Here is a 14,638-nt window from a genome sequence, read left to right on the forward strand (position 1 = left end):
ATAAAATTTTCACCAAACCTTTATTATGATAATGCGGAGAAGGAAAATTCATAATTTTGTCAAAAGGCCAAAAGGTCAAAGGTCAGCGTCACATAAAATCATCAATTTTCATCCAATTGACATGAAATTTCAATTTAACATTTGAGTTTTGTCATCAAATTTCCACCAAACCTTTATTATAACAGGAAGACGACAAATTAATAATTTGGTCAAAAGGTCAAAGGTCAGCATCACATAAAATCGTCAATTTTCATACAATTGACCTAAAATTTAAATTTACCATTTGAGTTTTGTCATCAAATTCTCAAGAAAGCTTTATTATGAAAATATGGAGAAGGAAAATTAATAATTTGGTCAAAAGGTCAAAGGTCAGCGTCACATATAATCATCAATTTTCATCCAATTGATCTGAAATTTCAATTTACCATTTGAGTTTTGTCATCAAATTTCCACCAAACCTTTATTATAACAGGACGACAAATTAAAAATTTGGTCAAAAGGTCAAAGGTCAGCATCACATAAAATCGTAAATTTTCATACAATTGACCTAAAATTTAAATTTACCATTTGAGTTTTGTCATCAAATTCTCAAGAAAGCTTTATTATGAAAATATGGAGAAGGAAAAGTAATAATTTGGTCAAAAGGTCAAAGGTCAGCGTCACATATAATCGTCAATTTTCATCCAATTGATCTGAAATTTCAATTTACCATTTGAGTTTTGTCATCAAATTTCCACCAAACCTTTATTATAACAGGAAGACGACAAATTAATAATTTGGTCAAAAGGTCAAAGGTCAGCATCACATAAAATCGTCAATTTTCATACAATTGACCTAAAATTTAAATTTACCATTTGAGTTTTGTCATCAAATTTCCACCAAACCTTTATTATAACAGGAAGACGACAAATTAAGAATTTGGTCAAAAGGTCAAAGGTCAGCGTCACATATAATCGTCAATTTTCATCCAATTCACCTGAAATTTAAATTTGCCATTTGAGTTCTGTCATCAAATTTCCACCAAACCTTTATTATGATAACAGGAAGACGGCAAATTAATAATTCGGTCAAAAGGTCAAAGGTCAGCATCACATAAAGTCGTCAATTTTCTTCCGATGAACCTGAAATTTTAAGAATTTGCATACTGGGTCACTGAGTTGGTTCACCAATCAAAATCAACAAGCCGATTGTATTTTAGATCAAAAGGTCAAAGGTCAATGTTGCATAAAATCACCAATTTTAACCCAAATGACCTGAAATTTGAGGAATTTGCATATTGTGTCACTGAATTGGTTCACTAATGAAAAGGTAGGAATTGATTGTTGTTGTTTTTTTAGATCTAAAGCTCAAAGGTCAAGGCTGCATAAAATCATCAATTTCCGTTTTCGATTTTTTAAACTGTTTTTATTATTTAAGCATAGAGAAGAAGAAGAAGTCTGAATACAAACGGACACGGAGGGCTTTGCATTTTCAGCTGCTTTCTAGTTATGATATGCAGACAGAAGAAGTCATAGATGGAATGAATAACAAGTGGGTTCACTTTTGCATTTTCCGTTTTTTTAAAGCCCTAAAGATGTTTCTTTTTTGTTTTTAACAGTAAAATCCACATTATCACGCAATATGCAGGTGATGATGGAGTCTCTTAATGTTCACTTGTTTTCTCACATCTAGCTTTACAGAGACAACTATTGCCCTATTTTACACTAGTGTCAGTGCTTCTTCCTCTTCACTACCTATTGACTATTTGCCATTTCTACCCACTGGAGCATTCAAATGGGATGACTGTAACATGTGACACTGACATTCCTTTTGTACCAACAATTGTAACTATTAATGATTCATAGGTAGCGAGTTCGTCCACCTGTGTAAATGACTATATTAACCTGAATGATTGTACCATTTTGAGCCCTGTGAGATGATTGGCTCACTTACTGACTGGTCAAGGTCTCTCCAACATGGGCAAGAATGTACGCCGAAAGAAGCACGAATACAATTTGTCGGATCCGCGCATCGCAGACAGGGTGTTGCATCGGAAAATGTGCCGACATCCCACGGTGTCTTTCATAGAGATCGAGGAGGCGAGTTGTCGATCTGAACACAGGTCCTGTCTAAATCACCTTGGGTTGAACGACAGGGCTGGCTGACCGGTTCGTGAAAGACTCGGGCCAATCTGTACATCTGCGGAAGACAGAAACACAAATCCATCCAGGACCGATACTTCGTGAATCGATTCATCACAATCTCAAGTCAACATCCACCACATGCATCGTTGGCAAGTCCGCATAATATTCAACAACTTCCTCTGGTCACCACTCCCATCATAGCAGGAATGACCAAAAAGTACCATCACAAGGGAACAGTTCTCACAACTGTTTTCTCTACAGGGAAACTTGGGATGGGTCAGAATGCCATATTGAAAATGTGTAAAAAATAAAATTAAAAAAAATTCATAAAAAAACATAATCAAAAAATAAATAAATAATAATAACAATAAAACTTTCATAAACAGTGTTTACATTTTGTAAATATGATCGAGGCTCGTGGAAGAGCTGGAGGAGAATGGTAGGGAGCAAGATGGAAAAGGGCGAAACACCAACAGTAGAGTATAAGTGAGAGAGTAATCAAGGGGGTGAACATGGGGGTGAACAAGCTGCACACAAGTCGAATGAAACACAGGAAAGACCCCATCAGTTTACATATTACATCTATTTACATATTACGTATGCATAAAGTGAAATTCATGTTGACCTTTATTTAATTCCATCTCCTCTCGAGTTTCCCAACAGTCCCTCTTCTCCATTCCCAACAGCCCCCGTCCACATTTGCGTACGTAATATGTAAATATTCCTTTTGAGAACTACGGTGCTGAGTTCACTAATGGTCACTGATGCGTACAAGATGCTCACTGACGCAGTATGGCGACTTTCTTCATCACAACAAGAGCATGGGATGCCAAGATGGTGTCAAGTGACGAAGATCGCTGTTCGATGAGAAAGGACAACGCATGATGTCGCAGCGCCGTCTCGTGGTCACCTGTGTTCAAGGGACAGCGTGTGGATCCATGCACGTGAGAGGGAAACCTTTGTGTTACCTTTTTTCATTGGACGACACGAATGTAAATGCTTTAGGAGGAATAGGAGCATCGACTTATTACATACGCATTGAGAAAATTTAAATTTGGGGAAAAGGAAAACGAGCGAGAACTGCAGGAGAAATTTGGGATGAATATGAGATGGGAGATAGAGAGGATGGATGGCGAGGGAAGAGACACGTGTGAACGCAGGTGGGGGGACAAAGATAGTCAAACATTCCATTGCATTTACATAGGTACGTAACGAGAACTGCACCAGGTAGAGCGTGACTTTGAAGAAGAACGAAGTCACAAAAATTGAAGATTTTTCAAGGATATTGACGGTTGCGTTTGTTATTTAGCAAAAATATATATATTTGACACGTATGTTGATCACTCCCGTTTGTGTGTTTGTGTGTGTGTTTGTTTCTCTGTCCACTCACTTATATTTGCCTACAGGTCACAATTTTAAACCGATCTTCACAAAACGTCACCAAATGGTAGAGTTCGTGGTCCGAAAAAATGCTATATATTTTTGAGGTCAAAAGGTCAACATAGGCCAAAGGTCAACCACTTTTTTTTCATTTTTAAAATCCTCAATTTTCATCCGATTGACTTGGAATTTGAATGGGATTTTCATATCGGCAAACTGAATTCAACCACCGACTATTTTTGAGATCAACATAGGCCAAAAGGTCAACGAAGGCCAAAGGTCAACCACTTTTTTCAGATTTCTAAAATCCTCAATTTTCATCCGATTGACTTGAAATCTGAATAGGATTTGAATATCAGCTAACTAAATTCAACCACCAACTATTTTTGAGGGCAACATTGGCCAAAAGGTCAACATAGGCCGAATTTCTAAAATTGTCAATTTTCATCCGAGTAACTTAAAATTTGAAGATGATATGCATATCTGGTCACTGAATTGGAGCAGAATTCAACCCCCAACTATTTTTGAGGTCAACATATGCCAAAAGGTCAACATAGGCCAGATTTCTAAATTCCTCAATTTTCATCCCATTGATTTTAAATTTGAATACGATTTTCATATCCGCTAACTGAATTCAATCACCAACTATGTTTGAGATCAAAATAGGCCAAAAGGTCAACATAGGCAACTAAGGTCAACAACTTTTCCCGAATTTCTAAAATCCTAAATTTTCATCCGATTGACTTGAAATCTGAATAGGATTTGCATATCAGCTTACTGAAACCAACCACCAACTATTTTTGAGGTCAACATAGACCAAAAGGTCATCAGAGACCAAATTTCTAAAATTGACAATTTTCATCCGATTAACTTAATTTGAAGAAAATTTGCATATCAGGTCACATAATTCAACCACTAATTATTTGTGAGATCAAAGGGATGCTCTACTGAGTGCCATTCTACTTTGTTCTGTTTTGTCAAGTGTTGCTCTAGGAGTGATTTTTCATTACTTGGTTAAAAAAAAATTTTTGGGATAAGTATGTTTGTATGTATTTTATAATAGTATGTAATAGTATGTCATAGTATGTAGTAGTATGTATTTTATAGACGGGTTTGCATTCCAATAGTACATACTTTATAGATGTGTTTGCATTCTAGTAGTATGTATTTTATAGACGTGTTTGCACTATAATAGTAGGTACTTTATAGATGTGTTTGCATTCTCATAGTATGTACTTTATAGACGTATTTGCATTCTAATGGTACATACTTTATAGACGTGTTTGCATTCTAATAGTATGTATTTTATCGACGTGTTTGCATTCTAATAGTATGTATTTTATAGATGTTTGCATTCTAATAGTAGGTCTTTTTGATGTGTTTGCATTCTTGTCGTACGTACTTTATAGACGTGTTCGGATTGTAATCGTACGTACTTTATAGAGATAATCGGTTGACAAATATAACGTGTGAAACTGGCTACCACCAGGTGGCATCTGTGGCACATTATGTGCAGACAAACAGACAGACAGACAAAGAAACGCAACCCAAATGCAATATCCTCTCCTCTGGCAAAGGTAATAAATATCTTGCAAGGATTATATTCTACTAGTGAGATACCCGTGCTACGCACGGGTGGGAGGCCAGAAGCAAACAGGCAATGCAGATACGGCGAATGCTAAAGCATGAAACCAATAAATTCCACCAGCCTTTAGCACCTTCAGTCGCACGTCAGACATGGACAGCAAGTTCGTGAAGGACTTCCATGAAAAACGTACCCATTCGCAAACAAACGGGTACGTTCACGTATGGAAACATCGATTGTGGGTCCGTGGCAAATCTGCGTATGGCGATCCGCGAAGTTCACGTTTCGAAGGTAGAAACCATCACGGCATGTCGTCATTTACTTGAACTCGATATCTCTTTTTTCATTCCAAACAACATAACTCCAATCACAAATTAATCACAAAATAAACTTTTAACAACATTGTTAATGTCTCCTTCATTGTAAAAACTACCAAGTCAACAGTTAAAAGGATTTTGAGCAGATAGGTGTTACGGCCTTTTGCAAGATCGATGGAGACAGCGATCTGTTAGTGTATACACCGCCCAAATAGCTATGTGAAATTATCTCATGTTGAGATAAAACTCACATCGTTTGAACTTTGACCGAGGTCATTATTTACTTTTAATGATGTTTATATACGAATCAAAAAGAAGATAATTGGTTTTGGGTCGTCCTTTCTGCATATCTCGTGGGATTGTGAGTTGGAGAGATGACCGTGATGGTGGGGAGGGGGTTGGCATTCTCTCAAGCAGGGATTCAACCCATGTCCTTATAAAAGGCCTTTGTCCAAGGTCACCGAGTCCGATCGGTGCAGCCAATTGGTGCAGCTGTGCAGCAATCGGTGCAGCTGTTTGTGTGGCACCCGGGGAAATAACGTTATGCAGGAGTCCAAACCTGAAAATTCTGGAGGCCAAAGCTGAAATTGGAAAAACAGTACACCCTATTTTACTCCAGGAAATCCCAGGTTTACCCACACAAAATATCGTTGCGATCGGTTCAGCCGTTTTTGCGGTACCTTCGAACGGACGGACAGATGGACAGACAGACAGATGGAGATTTGGTGAATTATAGTAAGATGTGTTTGCATTCTAATAGTAGGTACTTTATATACGTGTTTGCATTCCAATAGTATGTATTTTATAGACGTGTTTGAATTCTAATAGTACGTACTTTATGGACGTGTTTGCATTCTAATAGTATGTATTTTATAGACGTGTTTGCATTTTAGTCGTACGTACTTTATAGACGTGTTTGCATTATAATCTTTACTATAATCCACCAAATGTCCGTCTGTCTGTCTGTCTGCCTGTTCGAAGGTACCGTAAAAACTGCTGAACCGATCGCAAAGATATTTTGGGTGGATAATCCTGGGATCTCCAGGAGTAAAATAGGCTATTTAGTTTTCCCAATTTCAGCTTTGGTCTCCAGCATTCTCAGGTTTGGACTCCCGCATAACATTCGCGTTCGCATAACGTTCATTGTTCTAATTGTGACGATGTTGCTTTCCCGGGTGCCGCGCGATCGGTGCAGCCATTTGTGCGGCACCCGGGAAAGCAACATGTCTCCATCGATCGCTAACAGATCGCTGTCTCCATCGATCATGCCAAGGCCGTAACAGCTGTCGGCTCAAAATCCTTTCAACTGTTGATTTGGTACAGTTACACGTATCGGGAATTTGGTACACGCATCGGGAGTACATACAACATAGCGATTGTGAACACGATTATCGATCACAATTCACGATCATCACGATCATAGTGTATCGATCGCGATTTGAAACACGATGGAATAATATTTCACGATGAAATAAAATAAATATTTCACGATAAAACACGATGAAATAATTCACGATGGAATTGAACAGTGATGTGGCTTTTATTGAAATTCTAAAGATACTGTTTAGATTTTGATGATTTGCGTGTGATATGATTCAACGAATGTTTGTAAGAATCGTTTAAAATTTTAAAAAACCCTTCAATTTCTGATATTTTGCCTTTTCATTTGGGCTTCCCAATTGAAGCCTCGCCCGTAGGGCAGGTACCGTTGCTAGTAGTATGTAATTTCTAGATGTGTTTGCATTCTAGTCGTACGTACTTTATAGACGTGTTTGCATTTAAATAGTTATAATTTATAGATGTGTTTCCATTCTAGTCGTCCGTATTTATGGACGTGTTTGCATTATAATAGTATGTAATTTATAGATGTGTTTGCATTCTAGTCGTATGTACTTTATAGACGTGTTCGGAATGTAATCGTCCTTACTTTATAAAGATAATCGGTTGACAAATTTCATGTGTTATACTGGCTACCACCAGGTGGCATCTGTGGCACATTATGTGCAGACAAACCGACAGACAGACAGAGAAACGTACCCAAATGCAATATTCTCTCCTCTGGCAAAGGCAATAAATATGTGGCAAGGATTCCAACCTTTTCTTCATATTCAAACAAGGCTAATTGTTGTGTTTGACAATATCAACATTCACCTGTGTGAATATCAACATGTGTGAATATCAACATGTGAATATCAACAATATCAACATTCACCCCAATTCCACTTTTTTGAAATACCAACTTCTGTCCTGGAAGTCCTTGGTGTCCTTGTGTTTTATACTTCTCCCTCCCCCCCCCCCCCCCCTTCCCACGCCTCCTTCCTCCAAGCCGTCTCCCTCCCACACATCTCCCTGCTCTCAAATGTTGTGTTTGTGTGCTTCCCCTTCTCTCCCCATCTTGTTTTCCGCTCCCTCTTTTTGTGTATTTTGTTTGTCTGGTTGATTTGTTTATGAAGTAAATGTTAGCTCTTTCACGAGCCTCGATTCAGTATACAAAACAAGAAAAAAAAAACCTGTTAAAAAACATGGCGGTGTGTCACGAATGTTTGTCCTGTACCCCGAAAGAAATTAAAGTTCACCGACCTCGATTGGAGTGACACCTGTGACCTGGGCTTGAGCTTTGAGACATTTAACCTCTCAAAGTTTGGGGGGTTTTCGGTAAAGCTGGCACAGTACACATCAGATGATCGTGTCGGAGTTATAGGGATGCGGTAGGTGAAGTTCAGGGCTGGCTGAGCTGTTTGAGTGGGACATCCCTTGGAGGAGGTTTACCTGCACAGGTACCGTGGTATACGGCTCATAATTAACAGGACATTAAGAGATATCAATGCACCTTTTCATGGACTACAAGGACATCATAAGTACTGTATATAATTAGGGGTGTGGGGTGGAGTTATAGAGATTTTACCTCTGACGAACAGCCGCTTGCTTCATCCAGGTGCTTTACCTGGATGGCTCGCACTCGATTGGTTCTCATGACTTTGTCTCGTTCACACTTGGCTCCCAGTAACCGCAGGTGCACAGCAGCAGCCATTACCTAAACTGTGTGGATGAAATGAATGGTGGGAGCATGTTGGAGACCTACAGCAGGATGTTTAGGGAGGCCCATCCGTCTTATGGCAGGAAAAGCGGAAAGAGCGGGAAGAATGAAATGGATGGACCGGAAGATGAAGTGGAAGAGAAGACTCCATGCGGAGAAAACCTGGACCAAGAAGACCCCGACAGCAGTTTGACCATCAAGTGCTCTTCCCCCGGGACTGTGGACCAAGTCAGGTGTTCAGTTCCCTCCACGGATATAGGGAGGATGGGCGAGTCCACAGGTGTTCCGCAAGCAGGGTCATGGGAGGAAAAAAGATGGGAAAAGAGATTTGAATCTCAAAAAAAAATTTGGAACCTTAATGGACTCCGACGTCATTCATTGGCTGATAGAATCAAATATTCTCCAAGAATGTGTTTCCTTGTCTTCCCTTCCTTTGACATTTCCTGACTCTTCCACCTGGACCTGGATACCTGCCCGTTATACTGACCAAACCACTGCTACATTAATCAGGAACTCTTCAAATCAGGAACTTCCTGCTTCTCCGGCCAAGATTTGCTTTAGCCAACCTGCACAGGTGCCAGAAGACAGATAGACGTTGGACCAACCTGGACAGGTGACACGACAAACCTTCAGACTATGAAGGGCCCGACGCTGTTGTTCTTCCCATGATGGAGGAATAATCCTGGGTCCACCACAAAAGGTGGAGAGAGAGGTTATGGTTTCACCCCTGTCTCTGTCTGTCTGTTTGTCTGTCAGCAGGACAGTTATTTGGTAGCCTGTCCACTCTGATCTGTCCGAGTCTAGATTTGTTCCACTGCGAGTCCTTTTCTGAGACCAATGGGGTCAGGCCTAATCAGGCCGATAAGGTATAGGCTCTATCCTGGTCTTTCAGATGCAGTCTCACCTGGGTCATCATTTACCTTAGGAAGTCACATGATGTGCTTAGAGCTTGGTTCCATATATATGAACTTTCAGATATATCTTCAGCCTGGGCTGGTAGGATGGCCTAGACTATACAGGTATGCACACTCACCTCCAATTGACCTGAAATGTTAAAAATTTGCATATTTCATTTGGTTGCTGAACTGGTTGACCAATCAAACACTGGAAGCCCTTTTTTTTTTTTTTTTTTTTAGATCAAAAGGTCAAGGTTGCATAAAATCATCAATTTTAATTTTGTATTTTTGTTTTACCTGTTTTCGTCATGTTTAGCATACGGAAGAAGAAGAAGAACGTCAGACTACAAAGTGGATGTGGATGGTATTTGCATTTTCAGATGCTTTCTAGTTTATATTTAGAACATTGGCTGAAGTACCTGGCGTTTCCTCGGGGAAAGTCCCCGAGAGTGCGGGAGAGGGGAGGGGGAGAAGGGTGGGGAAGATTACGGGTGAGGCAGGGAAGGGGAAGGGAAGGAGAGAGGGAGAGGAAAGGAGAAATGTGAGGGAGGGGAGGGGGAGAAGGGTGACGAAGATTAGGGGTGAAGAAGTGAAGGGGGAGGGGAGAGGAAGAGGAGAGGGGAAAGGAGGAGGAGGGGAGCGGGAGAGGGGGAAGGGAGAAGGGAGGAGGAAGGGAGGGGGAAGGGAGAGGGGAGGGGGGAACGGAGAGGGAGGAGCATGGAAGGGAGAGGAGAGGGGGGAAGGGAGAGGGAGGGGAGAAGGGAGAGGGAGGAGAGAGGGAGAGTAGAGGAGAAAGGAGAGGGAGGGGCAGGGAAGGGAGAGGAGAGGAGCGAAGGGAGAGGGGAGGGGGGAAGGGAGAGGGAGGGGAGAGGGAGAGGATAAGAGTGAAAGGAGGGAGGGGCAGGGAGAGGAGAGGCGAGGAAGGAAGGAATAGAGAGGGGCAGGGAAGGGAGAGGAGAGGGGGAAGGAATAGGGAGGGGCAGGGAAGGGAGAGGAGAGGGGGGAAGGGATAGGGAGGGGTAGGGAAGGGAGATGAGAGGGGGGAAGGGAGAGGGAGGGGAGAGGAGAGGGCGGAAGGGAGAGGATAAGAGTCCAAGGAGAGGGAGGGGCAGGGAAGGGAGAGGGAGGGGAGAGGGAGAGGATAAGAGTGAAAGGAGAGGGAGGAGCATGGAAGGGAGAGGAGAGGATGGAAGGGAGGAGGAGGGGCAGGGAAGGGAGAGGAGAGGGTGGAAGGCAGGGGGGAGGGGCAGGGAAGGGAGGGGCAGGGAAGGGAGAGGGAGGGGAAAGGGAGAGGAGAAGAGTGAAAGGAGAGGAAGGGGCAGGGAAGGGAGAGGAGAGGGGAAAGGGAGAGGGAGGGGAGAGGAAGAGAGAAGAGTGAAAGGAGGGAGGAGCAGGGAAGGGAGAGGAGAGGGGTGGAAGGGAGAGGATAAGAGTGAAAGGAGAGGAAGGGGAGAGGGGGGAGGGAGAGAGAGGGTAGAGGGAGAGGAGAGGAGGGGAGGGAGAGAGGGAGGAGGGGGAGGAGAAAGTGGAGAGATTTATTGTACTGCATATAAATCTTTTAGGGTGGGTGGGGCTTTGTCAGGCTCCTCCGTTTGGGTGGGGGGGGGGGCAAGGGGGGAGAAGGGAGGGTGGACAAATTTACCCGTGCAAAGAGTGCTTTAACCTCAGCATTGCCCAAATCAAAAAGGAAATTGTGATGCCCTCTGCCACAACCACAAGGTGGCGCTACAAGGTACACATTTACATAGATAATTTCGCCAGCCCCCCCCCCCCCTCTCCACGGCCCCCCACGTAAGGCCGTTCGTTACACAAAGTTGCATTTGTACTCCTTGTTTGGGATTTGTAACTTAAAAGATCTGGCCGTGCATAGAACACAAACAAACAAAGAGAGAATAGAGAAAGAGAGAGATTTTTGCCCTTTATAGTATCGATAACATCTTTTTTATTTCAATCAACAAAAACCTATTGTAAGGAAGCAAACTTTGACACCAACACATGGAAATAACTCCGAAACGACAACAACGACAATAGCAACAACACTGACAACAACGACAATAACCACGACACCAATGCCAGCCATGACAACAACGACAAGAACAACCTTTATTTTTCTTGTATATAAGATCTAGGCTCGTGTAAAAGCTAACATTAACTAACAACATCAAAAAACAAACTGACACATAAAACATAAGATAAAGGGAGCGGGAGACAAGATGGGGAGAGAGAGGGACACAAGTACAACATTAGAGAACAAGCACAACGGGAGATCTGTGGGAGGGAGAGGGCTTGGGGGCAGAGGAGAAGGGAGAGGGCTTGGGGGAAGGGGAGGAGGGAGGGGGAGAGGGCTTGGGGGAAGGGGAGGGGGGGTGGGGAGAGGGCTTGGGGGCAGGGGATGGGGGGGAGAGGGCTTGGGGGAAGGGGAGGGGGGATGAGGAGAGGGCTTGGGGGAAGGGGAGGGGAGAGGACTTGGGGGAAGGGAAGGGGGGAGGAAGAGAGGGCTTGGGGGCAGGGGATGGGGAGGAGAGGGCTTGGGGGAAGAGGAGGGGGGAGGAGGAGAGGGCTTGGGGGCAGGGGAGGGGAGAGGGCTTGGGGGAAGGGAATGGGGGAGGAAGAGAGGGCTCGGGGGCAGGGGATGGGGAGGAGAGGGCTTGGGGGAAGGGGAGGGGGGAGGAGGAGAGGGCTTGGGGGCAGGGGAGGGGAGAGGGCTTGGGGGAAGGGGAGGGGGGAGGAGGAGAGGGCTTGGGGGCAGGGGAGGGGAGAGGGCTTGGGGGCAGGGGATGGGGAGGAGAGGGCTCGGGGCAGGGGAGGGGGGAGGGCTTGGGGGAAGGGGAGGGGGGAGGAGGAGAGGGCTTGGGGGAAGGGGAGGGGAGAGGACTTGGGGGAAGGGAAGGGGGGAGGAATAGAGGGCTTGGGGGCAGGGGATGGGGAGGAGAGGGCTTGGGGGAAGGGGAGGGGGGAGGAGGAGAGGGCTTGGGGGCAGGGGAGGGGAGAGGGCTTGGGGGCAGGGGATGGGGAGGAGAGGGCTTGGGGGAAGGGGAAGGGGGAGGAGGAGAGGGCTTGGGGGCAGGGGAGGGGAGAGGGCTTGGGGGCAGGGGATGGGGAGGAGAGGGCTCGGGGCAGGGGAGGGGGGAGGGCTTGGGGGCAGGGGATGGGGAGGAGAGGGCTTGGGGGAAGGGGAGGGGGGAGGAGGAGAGGGCTTGGGGGCAGGGGAGGGGAGAGGGCTTGGGGGAAGGGAATGGGGGAGGAAGAGAGGGCTCGGGGGCAGGGGATGGGGAGGAGAGGGCTTGGGGGAAGGGGAGGGGGGAGGAGGAGAGGGCTTGGGGGCAGGGGAGGGGAGAGGGCTTGGGGGAAGGGGAGGGGGGAGGAGGAGAGGGCTTGGGGGCAGGGGAGGGGAGAGGGCTTGGGGGCAGGGGATGAGGAGGAGAGGGCTCGGGGCAGGGGAGGGGGGAGGGCTTGGGGGCAGGGGATGAGGAGGGGAGAGGGCTTGGGGGCAGGGGATAGGGGGAGGAGGGAGAGGGCTTGGGGGCAGGGGGGGGGGGAGATGGGAAAGGTATAAAACACATGGACACTGCAAGGACTTCAAGGAAAGAAGTCGGTATTTCAAAAAAGATTTGGGGTGAATTAACAGGGGTAGAAAAGATCAAGGGTTTGGATGGGGGAAGACAAGAGATGGTGGTGAACAGCTGTTTTAAAGACCTGGAGGGAGGAGTGGGATTGAAGGGAGTGGGGGAGTTTGTTCCAGAGGCGGGAGAAAAGAGGAATGAAAGAGTGAAGGTGAGCAGAGAGTCTTGATTTTGGCCAAAAATTTGGATTTTTTCATGCGTTTCCCTTCATTTTACATCCTCATTGACACGCACAGATAGACATGGAATATGTTTGTAAAGTACAACATGCGCTCCACTGATTAAACCCCTGAGCGGAGCGATCGGGGCGCGCCAAGCAATTATTAAAACCTTCAAACCAGCCGAGTCGAGTTAATCGTTGCAAGACGAAGGCCTCACTCAACTCGGGGTGGGTTGGGAGTGGAGGGTGTTCGGTTACCAAGTGTGTGATGATGAGTGTGACCACCCATGGGAATCTAACCTGGATGGTCAATGTGTATAAGGACTTCTAGGCCTCGTCAGCAAAACAATCAGCTCAAACTCAGAGCTTGTAGGTCGGGACACTGTGCACGTCAGAACCAGTGACAAGATGGTCATGTTCTTTAGTCTTTAGATGGTCATCTTGTGACCAGGAAAAGAGAGACAGAGAACACAGAGCCCTCCTGTAAAAACTAAACATATTACTGCATGATATGATGTCATCTCTCCTTGGCTGTTTGTCTTACTTAATGCAGCCTCATTGTGACGTCATGGAGCCATAATTTAGGATCACGCTTGAGGCGGAGAATGAATCATTGTAACAAACACAACCAAGCTTGGGTTTTCATGTACAGTCCCATCAATAGCCTCGAGGTCTTCATGATTCAGGTAAGCTCAAACAGGATGAAATATAAGGTTTTGTTACTTTCTCGAATCTGGGCAGTAGGTATCTCCAATCTGGGCAGTAGGTATCTCCAATCTGGGCAGTAGGAATCTCCAATCTGGGCAGTAGGTATCTCCAATCTGGGCAGTAGGTATCTCCAATCTGGGCAGTAGGAATCTCCAATCTGGGCAGTAGGAATCTCCAATCTGGGCAGTAGGTATCTCCAATCTGGGCAGTAGGTATCTCCAATCTGGGCAGTAGGTATCTCCAATCTGGGCAGTAGGTACCTCCAATCTGGGCAGTAGGTATCTCCAATCTGGGCAGTAGGTATGCAGTACATAAACCCAATCTGGGCAGTAGGTATCTCCAATCTGGGCAGTAGGTATGCAGTACATAAACCCAATCTGGGCAGTAGGTATCTCCAATCTGGGCAGTAGGTATCTCCAATCTGGGCAGTAGGAATCTCCAATCTGGGCAGTAGGAATCTCCAATCTGGGCAGTAGGTATCTCCAATCTGGGCAGTAGGAATCTCCAATCTGGGCAGTAGGAATCTCCAATCTGGGCAGTAGGTATCTCCAATCTGGGCAGTAGGAATCTCCAATCTGGGCAGTAGGAATCTCCAATCTGGGCAGTAGGTATCTCCAATCTGGGCAGTAGGTATCTCCAATCTGGGCAGTAGGAATCTCCAATCTGGGCAGTAGGAATCTCCAATCTGGGCAGTAGGTATCTCCAATCTGGGCAGTAGGAATCTCCAATCTGGGCAGTAGGAATCTCCAATCTGGGCAGTAGGTATCTCCAATCTGGGCAGTAGGTATCTCCAATCTGGGCAGTAGGAA

The sequence above is a fragment of the Myxine glutinosa genome, chromosome 5 (assembly GCF_964187855.1).
Source record: "Myxine glutinosa chromosome 5, kmMyxGlut1.1, whole genome shotgun sequence".
NCBI classification, from domain to species: domain Eukaryota; kingdom Metazoa; phylum Chordata; class Myxini; order Myxiniformes; family Myxinidae; genus Myxine; species Myxine glutinosa.